The 8,733-nt window shown below is 33.0% G+C and overlaps 1 protein-coding gene across 2 annotated transcripts in view; it reads right to left on the reverse strand.

Moving 5' to 3' along the window:
* The window catches only part of LOC106457622 (son of sevenless homolog 2-like), a 70,863-nt gene extending 64,505 nt beyond the window's left edge, over positions 1-6,358 (reverse strand). For both annotated transcript variants that reach the window (XM_022383617.1, XM_013917058.2), the window contains exon 1: positions 5,988-6,358. The gene's annotated coding sequence lies outside the window, so the exon portion shown is untranslated. The remainder of the gene's footprint in view (positions 1-5,987) is intronic.
* Between the last annotated feature and the right edge of the window lie 2,375 nt (positions 6,359-8,733).

The raw sequence follows: 8,733 nt of genomic DNA on the forward strand, positions 1-8,733 counted from the left end.
AAAAAAATTCTTACTGTTCATTTTTACATTTTCAGCCAACCTTTTCTCATACATCCTTTCTAATGTCCTAGTTTCCTGTTTCACCAACTTTTTTCATCTTTTAAAATCTTCTAAATCTCCCATTATACCAGTCAATTTAAATTTCTTAAATTTATAATGCTTTTCTTTAATCGTATCTCTTATACTCTGTGAGCCAACCTGGTTTTTTTTACTTGCAGCTACCCTTTCCTTTCTATAAGGAATATGTTTACTTTGCATATCTAAAAATTTATCTTCAAAACGTTTCTACATCTGATCAGTGTCTCCAACTAACTCAACTGGCCAATACATAACAGATAATCTTTGTCACGTCTCTTCAGAATTTGCTTTTTGAATTTTGCAACCAAAAATTATTATTTCTGATTTCCATATGCAGCAAAACATTGAACCTAATAGAACAATGATCAGTTGCACCCAGATGTTCCCCAATTTCTGCCATCTCTATTATTTTTATGTTTGAAGTTAACAATAAAACTATAATAGCATTGTTTCCGGTAGGTTCCTTGACTAATTTGTGAAGAAAGCCATATTGAACAGTTTCCAAAAACCTTTCTCCCTCATGGTTTGACTCGAGCATTATTTCTCAGTCTATAAGCTGAAATTAAAATCACCCATAATTATGACTTCATTAACAGCTGAGACCTTAATCTCATTGTAAAGTTTCTCCCTAATTTCATCAGTATCATCTGGTGGTCTGTAACAAATTGCTACTAAAAGGCTTTTCCCTTTATATATCCACAAACAGAAACCCAAATGAATTCAATCTCCTTACTATTATCTTTGATATCCTCAACTTCAACAAGATGTAACTCACATTTTACATATAAAGCCGCTCATCCCCTCTCTTTAGTACCCTATCCTTATTAAATAGCCTGTAATGAAATGAATATAGAAGTAGTTATAAGGATAGGCTTAATTATACTATGGTAATGCTGGAAGTATAAGAAATAAAATATATGACTTTAGAACACTGGTAGCAATGGAGGATTTTGATATAATGGGAATAACTAAAACATGGTTAAACATAGATGATTTTGATGACAGAAATTTCTTTGAAATACAGGGTATGCTAAACTTTTTTCTGTCTCTTGTTCTTTTTGCATTTAGTTTATCCTGGCCCTCAACACTGTCTAGTCCTAGTTTAAAACTTCCCTTACAGCTGAGTTAATAGCCCTAGCAAACAAGTCAGCCCCTACCTTACTTAAATGTAAACCATCCATTCCAAAAAGCTCCTTTCTTCCACTGAATTGATTCCACAAGTCCAACCAGCCAATTTGCTCATCCTTACATATTAATCTATGCCTAGCATTTAGCCCTAGTGACCTACATATAACTTCATCCCCACAATTAATTTTGGGCAGTAAGTCAGAGGAGCTATTAATAAGTACTTGTACTTATTAACAGCTCCTCTGACTTACCTTTCCATACATCATTAGCTTCCATGTGCACAACAAAAACTGCATCTCCACTAGCCCCCTTTATTATATCTCCTGCTTTGTCAGTTATATCCTCCACCTGTGCCCCTGGGCAGCATAATCTCATTCTTTTCTCCCTATTTACCCCACAGACTATCCTATCCACATGCCATTGTGAATGTTGCTTGTATACTATATCCCACAAAAAAAAAGAAGGTGGGGAGACCAACTGCTCCCCTTTGCACCCCTGTGATATGCTTATGATGATATATAGCTACCATTATTAAATAAAAGCTCTAAATACTATTTATATAACATTCCATTCCTCCCAATAGTTAACATTTCATTGTTTGTTATTGAACACAAAGCTACACAATGGGTATCTATCTGTGATGTTCCACCATGAGAGTATCAAACTCAATCCTGAGAAATACTGCTAAATTACCTATACTGGATATAATAAGTTAGTAAGTTACTCACACTATCTCTCCACAACCATGAAATTTAATAGACTGCTCCCTCAAGCTAATAATGAATGCAACTAATTTCATCAAAGATATCAATGAGCAAGTCCTTACTTGTTAAAGAAACCATCTTATATTTTCTACCACTTGAACACTGTGCTAAATAAAGTGTTGATTATTAAGTTAACAATTACCAACTAATTCCCTCTTAAGTTGAAAAATTCTCATTCAGGGCTAGTCGTACATAAGAATAGCAATGGACCATTTGATCTTTCAGAGTTGATTTGCATACTCTTGAAAAAAAGTCAAAACCTAAACCTACATTTTATTTTTCAAAAATTTACCTATTCTCCCTTCTAAGCTCTCTTAAATTACTGACCTCCACTTCTGCCAAAGATAACTCATTCCATAAGCCACCTGCCACAAAAATATAACTGCCTAAACTGAATCCAAGTATGTTTTTCCAAAATCTTAAAATTGTGTCCTACTGTCTTCAGAGCATAGAAAAAAATCAGGTGCCTTACCTTAGTGATTCCCTGGATAATCTTGTAAATGTAAATAAGATCACCTCTTACCCTTCTTTTCTCTACAAAATGTTAGAAATCTTAACCTATCCTAATAAGAAAACCCTTCCATTTTCAGAATCATTCTAGTAGTCCTCCTTCGAATCTCTTCCAATAAGTCAGTATCCTTTTTTAGTTAAAAAAAAAAAGATCAAAACGTATACAGTCTTCCAAGTTAAGCCTAACTAGTGATTTGTAGAGATATAACCTCTTTTGACTTGCAATCAATATGTCAATAAACATACCCTAAAAATTTATCAGGTTTTTTAATAATAGAACACTCACTGCCTCAATTTCTTAAGTAACTTATTCACTAAAGTGCCAAAACCATTCTCTGTTGAGCAGGTTTCCATCTATATTAAATGTTAGATCCAAATTATGATAATACAATAAAAATTATTTGCCAAATTTGTCCAATATTTGTACTTCAACATTCTCAATACAGCTAGAAATACCCAACAGTTTATTATAACCCTTAAACTGTACTAATTTGCTAATTATGCCACTATCAACATCATTAATACAAATGCAAAAATGCAAAGGCACAAACACTGACCCCTAATGTACTCCACTGGTAACAAAAGTCCAGTTTCACTGAGCTCCATAAATAATATCTTTTTGCTTTCTCTGATCTATACTCCAATTTACTCGTCTCTCCCCAGCCCACACTGATGTGATTTTCTTAGCTAATTTTTTGTCATCTTATCAAAGCATTTTGAAGGTCTATGTTTACCAAGTCTACACTTTACCTATTATTAGATAACACAAAACATCCTAAAAAACAATTTAACAGATTTTCCTTTAGTGAATCCATGTTAATTTTCTTTTGTAATATATTTCACTAGTAATTTAACATGCCTACATAGAGTATAACTAACTACTGATAAGGTGGAATTGTTGTTAAGCATTCAAAGTGCACAAAGGAAACACGACATACGCCTAAGGAACATTTATGATTGGTTGAATGTAATAATAAATATGTGATTTGTGTTTATGAGACAACAGTATGAAATTTAAAATATAATCAGTGTTATAAAATGGTGTTTAAGTATCATTACAGCACAAGAAGCTCTCATGCATATTCAATATGAATAATAAGTAACTGGATTAAAGACTTACTTGCAACTCTAAAATTTAAATAAAAAAGCTCTTTTATGTGAAAATTAAGAATTAAAAAAATCTGTAAAACTGTAATGAGAAGTGTCATATTTTAAAATTTCAATCACACTCTTGGAAAGTATCTCATTAGCACAAAACTTCAAACCAGCCTATTTCAATCACAATCCACTAAGGGTTTATAAACTTAACCCTCTCCCAGTTGTAATTGAAAGTAAGTTCAGCAGTAAGTTTCATTTTATGTTAATCCTGGCAATAATAAAATTAATACTATAACATATCAGATAGTTAAGAAAAACAGAACATGTGTAACTTGTATTACCTGTAGCACTTGAAGTCATTTATAATTTATTAAGTAAGTTCAGTATACTATGGATAAGTGACCTAAATTTACACAAAAATTTGGTAAAACAGGTGTCTGTCCATCACAGTTCCACTTAGCTAAACCAATATTTTTCTTGTGGTCAACTCTACATAGTTCTATCCAGGGTACAACTATTTGATAGGTTAAAGTTTTATGTCCCTAAAGGTGGAAATGTTGAAAATATTGTTTCCTAGGAAGTTTTGCAAACAACTTTTCCAATCTGAATTAAATAGTCCTTAGTTTTAAACCATGGCTGGTAATATCACAATTTTATATATTATGTCAAATTCTACTAGCAAAATAATATCATAATAATATTTTATATAACTATAAAGAAGAAAAGAAAGAGAAATACACACAAAAAAAATTACATGTATAGATGTAAGGCCTACTTAGTAAAACTGTTATGAATGCATGTTAAGTTGTGTATGTGTTTTTAAAATTTAACAAAAAACATTTTCCTATTGCAAAATTTTTAAATCATAATTTTCATGTTATGCTGCAGCATCAAACTGATTTTTTAAGAGCCAAATTTCAGAGTACTATTTATATCATTTTGTGCTAATAAAAAATGTTATATTTTAAAGAAACATGGATGACTAATTCAAACTTTTCAAGCAAGGATGATATAAAGTCATTCTGCCATTAACAAGTGCAAAAACATGGATGACTAATACAAACTTGAAGGAAGGATGTTATAAAGTCATTCTGCTACTAACAAGTGCATAAACAGGGATGACTAATTAAAACCTTTGAAGGTTGGGTGAAAACTCACAGCACAAGTATTTCCAAAGATATTTTTTAAGTTTAAAAGAACTTTTAAAAAAGCTTTATCTTTATGGCTGTATATTAACATTTCTGTGGTTAGATCTGTATATTTTGACAAACTTCAACACATTTTAATAGCAGTCTAACGTAAAAGTGCAATGAATACAAATATACTTATATATGTCACCTATTGATACTTATCTTGCAGTCTGACAGGATGCTTAAAATTTACTCTTTGACAATTTTTGTAATGCAAGTTTGTGTGTGAATATGCCTGAAATAACAGTCAACAAACTGTGTCATTATAAAAACAACAAAATTAATTAGTTGCGAGATATTTGAGTGAAATACAACGTCAAATTTATAATACTTACAAAATCACAGAAAGACTCCTATGGTACAATTAAATTAAAATCAATAAAGGAACAAAACAAATACATGACTATTTATTTAAAAAATTTTCAATGTTCACAACATCTTTGGTATGAATGCCCTTCTACTGATGATTTTCTTTACTCCATCAGAGTTTAAAATCACCTGAACATTAAAAATATCTGTTTATCATATGTTTGTGGTATAAGTCTCTTTCTTTTTTAACAGCAGTAACTGTAGCAGAGAAATTAATTTGAAACAAACTTTAATACCTCAGTATAATTTAAGAAGAAATGGTGAAATAAATATAGGCCATTGAGTAAACATTATTAAATGTTTCAGCATTATTTAAGATCAATACACACAGTTTGTCAATAACAAGAGAGGTAACTGCTAAACATTACTTGAGAGACAATGAATTTGTATAAAGTACTTTAATGGATAGTAACCTATATAGGATATGTATGCATGTGTGTAACCAAATATAAAATAATAAATCACTGTTGTAAATACTTTCAGAATAATTTATGAAAAATACACTAACCAAACAATCTATTTTTAAAAAAACCTTCTTGCCTTCAAAGTAGGTTTATGTATTACTACAATCAAAAGAACAACTTCATTAAGCCTGAGACACTAAAAGTAAAATTTACTAAAATGGAATTCCTATTTCAAATATTTCACAATTGACAACTATCTATCAAACTTGGACTATTAAACACTTTTTTTAACTCGAGACTTAAATGAAGAGTTAAATTAAAATACTCTGCAGCCTTTACTTTCTCAGCCATTACTAAAAAAAATTATGCATGCCCAAGTCTAAGTAACTTTACATCTAACTTCTAAGAAAAAGAATGAAAAAAATCAAGCTTGAAATTTTCCAAACCTGAATTATTCTGGCTCCAAATTTAATTTCAAAAGAGAGTTGGGCACAGATATTTGGCACTGACATTCAGTGACACTGCATATGTATGATCGTGTGTGGTCGAAACTGTGATTTGTAGTCTAACTTCTAAGATCGGATACTTTGAGTTTGACTAACTTAGGGTACTATATTAGTTTGTTACAAAATAAACCATATATATATATTTGCTCCAATTCTTGATCACTATACACTGTGTGCATGCTGTTCGTACATTATAACATTCTCAGAAGATATCATAACTTATTATCAATTAAAAGGAATTCGCGTCAAATATAATCTAACTCCACTACTGACTACTGATCTTAACCAATAGGCTCACCATTGAAGCAAACAACATAATTGCGCATGCACCAAATGGCAAAAATGTTTCACCCCCCACGAGATGGCAGTGTCTATAAACGAAGTCATTGAACTTAAAAAAAAAAACTTAAGAAATGTACTAATAATGTTACATTAAGCAGTCTTTTTTGATTTACAGTATTTTCTACGAATAAAGTAAATTACTTTTCTACTTACCAGCGTGATATTTACTGTGATATTTACCTAAAATAATATTTAATTATGGCTTACATTCCAAAAGAATAAGAAAGAATATATAGAATATATATTTTTTAAACTTTTAAAGGCGGAAAAATAAATTATTATATTCTTAATTGTGGTAATCCGAAATTATAATGATAATTATTTGCAATTTTGACAAGAGAAACAAATTTCTAGAAATACGAGATAGCATTATTATCAATTTTCGGCCGCTGCTGACAAATATTAGACAACAGGGTTGGGTGGATTACAACACCCAAATCTTAGATGTATTACTTCTGTGTTATGTACAATAGAATTTGGGTTATTACATAAGTTTAAGAATATTGTATAAATGTGGTAGTCCGATTTTTGCTTCCCACGTGAAAATACAAGGGAGTGATTTGCTAACTGAAACAAAAGATTGAGTCTTATCAATTGCTAGTAAGACACTCGTTAACAAATCAAACTACCATATTATTGCCTTCTCAAAACAAGACCTGTTCTCGGGCCTTGTTTCAAGGTCGTAAGAAAATCACTACAGTGGTTGTGTACCAGTTTTTCTGTGACAATCTCATTTGTAGTTTTAAAAAGAGCACGATTGAAATTGGAACTTCTTGTAAACAAAGCAAACTCTCTACCAACTGAGCTACAAGGTTAACTTAAAAGCTATCGCTAATAATGCACTTATTAACAAATCAAATTACCAAATTCACCCTGTATCACATATGTATTAGGTCGTCAAGAAATTAATGTCGCGTTTTGAAACACTTTTATTAACCACCCTCAAAAAGAAACGTACATCACGCATAATAGTTAATCGTACCGCTTAATTGTCACGCTAATGTAGCCTATATAATGTATCAAGTTTAGTCTACTCTAATCCCTTATAGTGATGGCACACAACAAGACACACACATTCGGCATGTAATACTGTTTGAATACAAGAAGGGTAACAACGCCTCTGTAGCCACAAAAAATAGCAAAGAAGTTTATGGAAATGTTTTGAACGTTCGTAAGTGTCAACGATGGTTCAGAAAATTTCTTTCATGTAACTTTAGCCTTAAAAACTGTGATGGCAGGGGCCGACGTGATGGAATTGATATTGATGCTCTGAATACACACTCATGAAATAGTCCTGTCACACCACAGAGTTTCTCTATGGCTTCTAGTAGTCCTTTGTGATCTAGCACCTTGATACTCACAAGGTTTTGCTGAGATGCAGAATCTATGACGAAGTTGCACTTTTGGCCATCCAGCTTTCCTGTCACGTAGACAATATGTGTGCTTGTTATTTTACACTTAGCTATTTGGACTTTCAAAATGGGGGTTGGTGTGCATCCCTCAGCACCAACCACTACTGGTTTCCCGAAGCTGACTTATTGGTAGTATTCTTCTTACACTGTATTTTCATATGTCCTAGCTCTCCACAGTTCCAACAACCTTTCTGGGTAGCAGCCTTTTCTGCTGTGACATCTTTCCTGTGTTGAAGTTGCCGGCATTGAGCTCTCTTGGGACCAGGTTTGTTACAGTGCCAGCAAAGTCCCTAAACTTCTCTAAGAGTTGCCCTTTTCTGGCCTTGAATCCTGATTATTGTACCACCCGAGGAGCAGAAGGCAGTGTACCTGGCAACCAGCTTGAAGAGACAACCACTTGAAATACTTGGACAGTTGTCAGCAGACGACAGACACAAATATAGAGCACTGTAGCTGCTCTAGAACTCAGGTATGGAACTCAAAATCAGTTCAAAGTCTATAAGGATAGGTTTAGGACCAGAGTCCATGCTAAAGGGGAGAGCCTGCAAGACCTGGCACAGGATTTGGAAAGTGTGGTACACAAGGCCTACCCAACTGCACCACACCATGTCCTCAAGCTGTTACTGAGGGGTCAGTTTGTAGACGCCTTGGACAATCCACAACCGAAGATACAAGTAAAGCAAGCACACCCATCTACTATGCAGGATGCAATAGCTAGAGCTCTTGAATTCGAATCCTGTGTTAAGTCCAGCACAGAGGTACCAATTGTCCATCCATCCATTTCTGCCAGGAGCTCACATTGTGCTCTATATTTTTCCCATGGTGCCTTCTTATCGAATATCTGTGGCTTCCTTCATACTAGATCACCCCTAGTGCTAACACTCATGTCTGGAATATGACTTCTGGCAAGACTGAAGATGTCTGCATTAGGG

This window comes from Limulus polyphemus, unplaced genomic scaffold (assembly GCF_000517525.1).
Source record: "Limulus polyphemus unplaced genomic scaffold, Limulus_polyphemus-2.1.2 Scaffold353, whole genome shotgun sequence".
NCBI classification, from domain to species: Eukaryota; Metazoa; Arthropoda; class Merostomata; order Xiphosura; family Limulidae; genus Limulus; species Limulus polyphemus.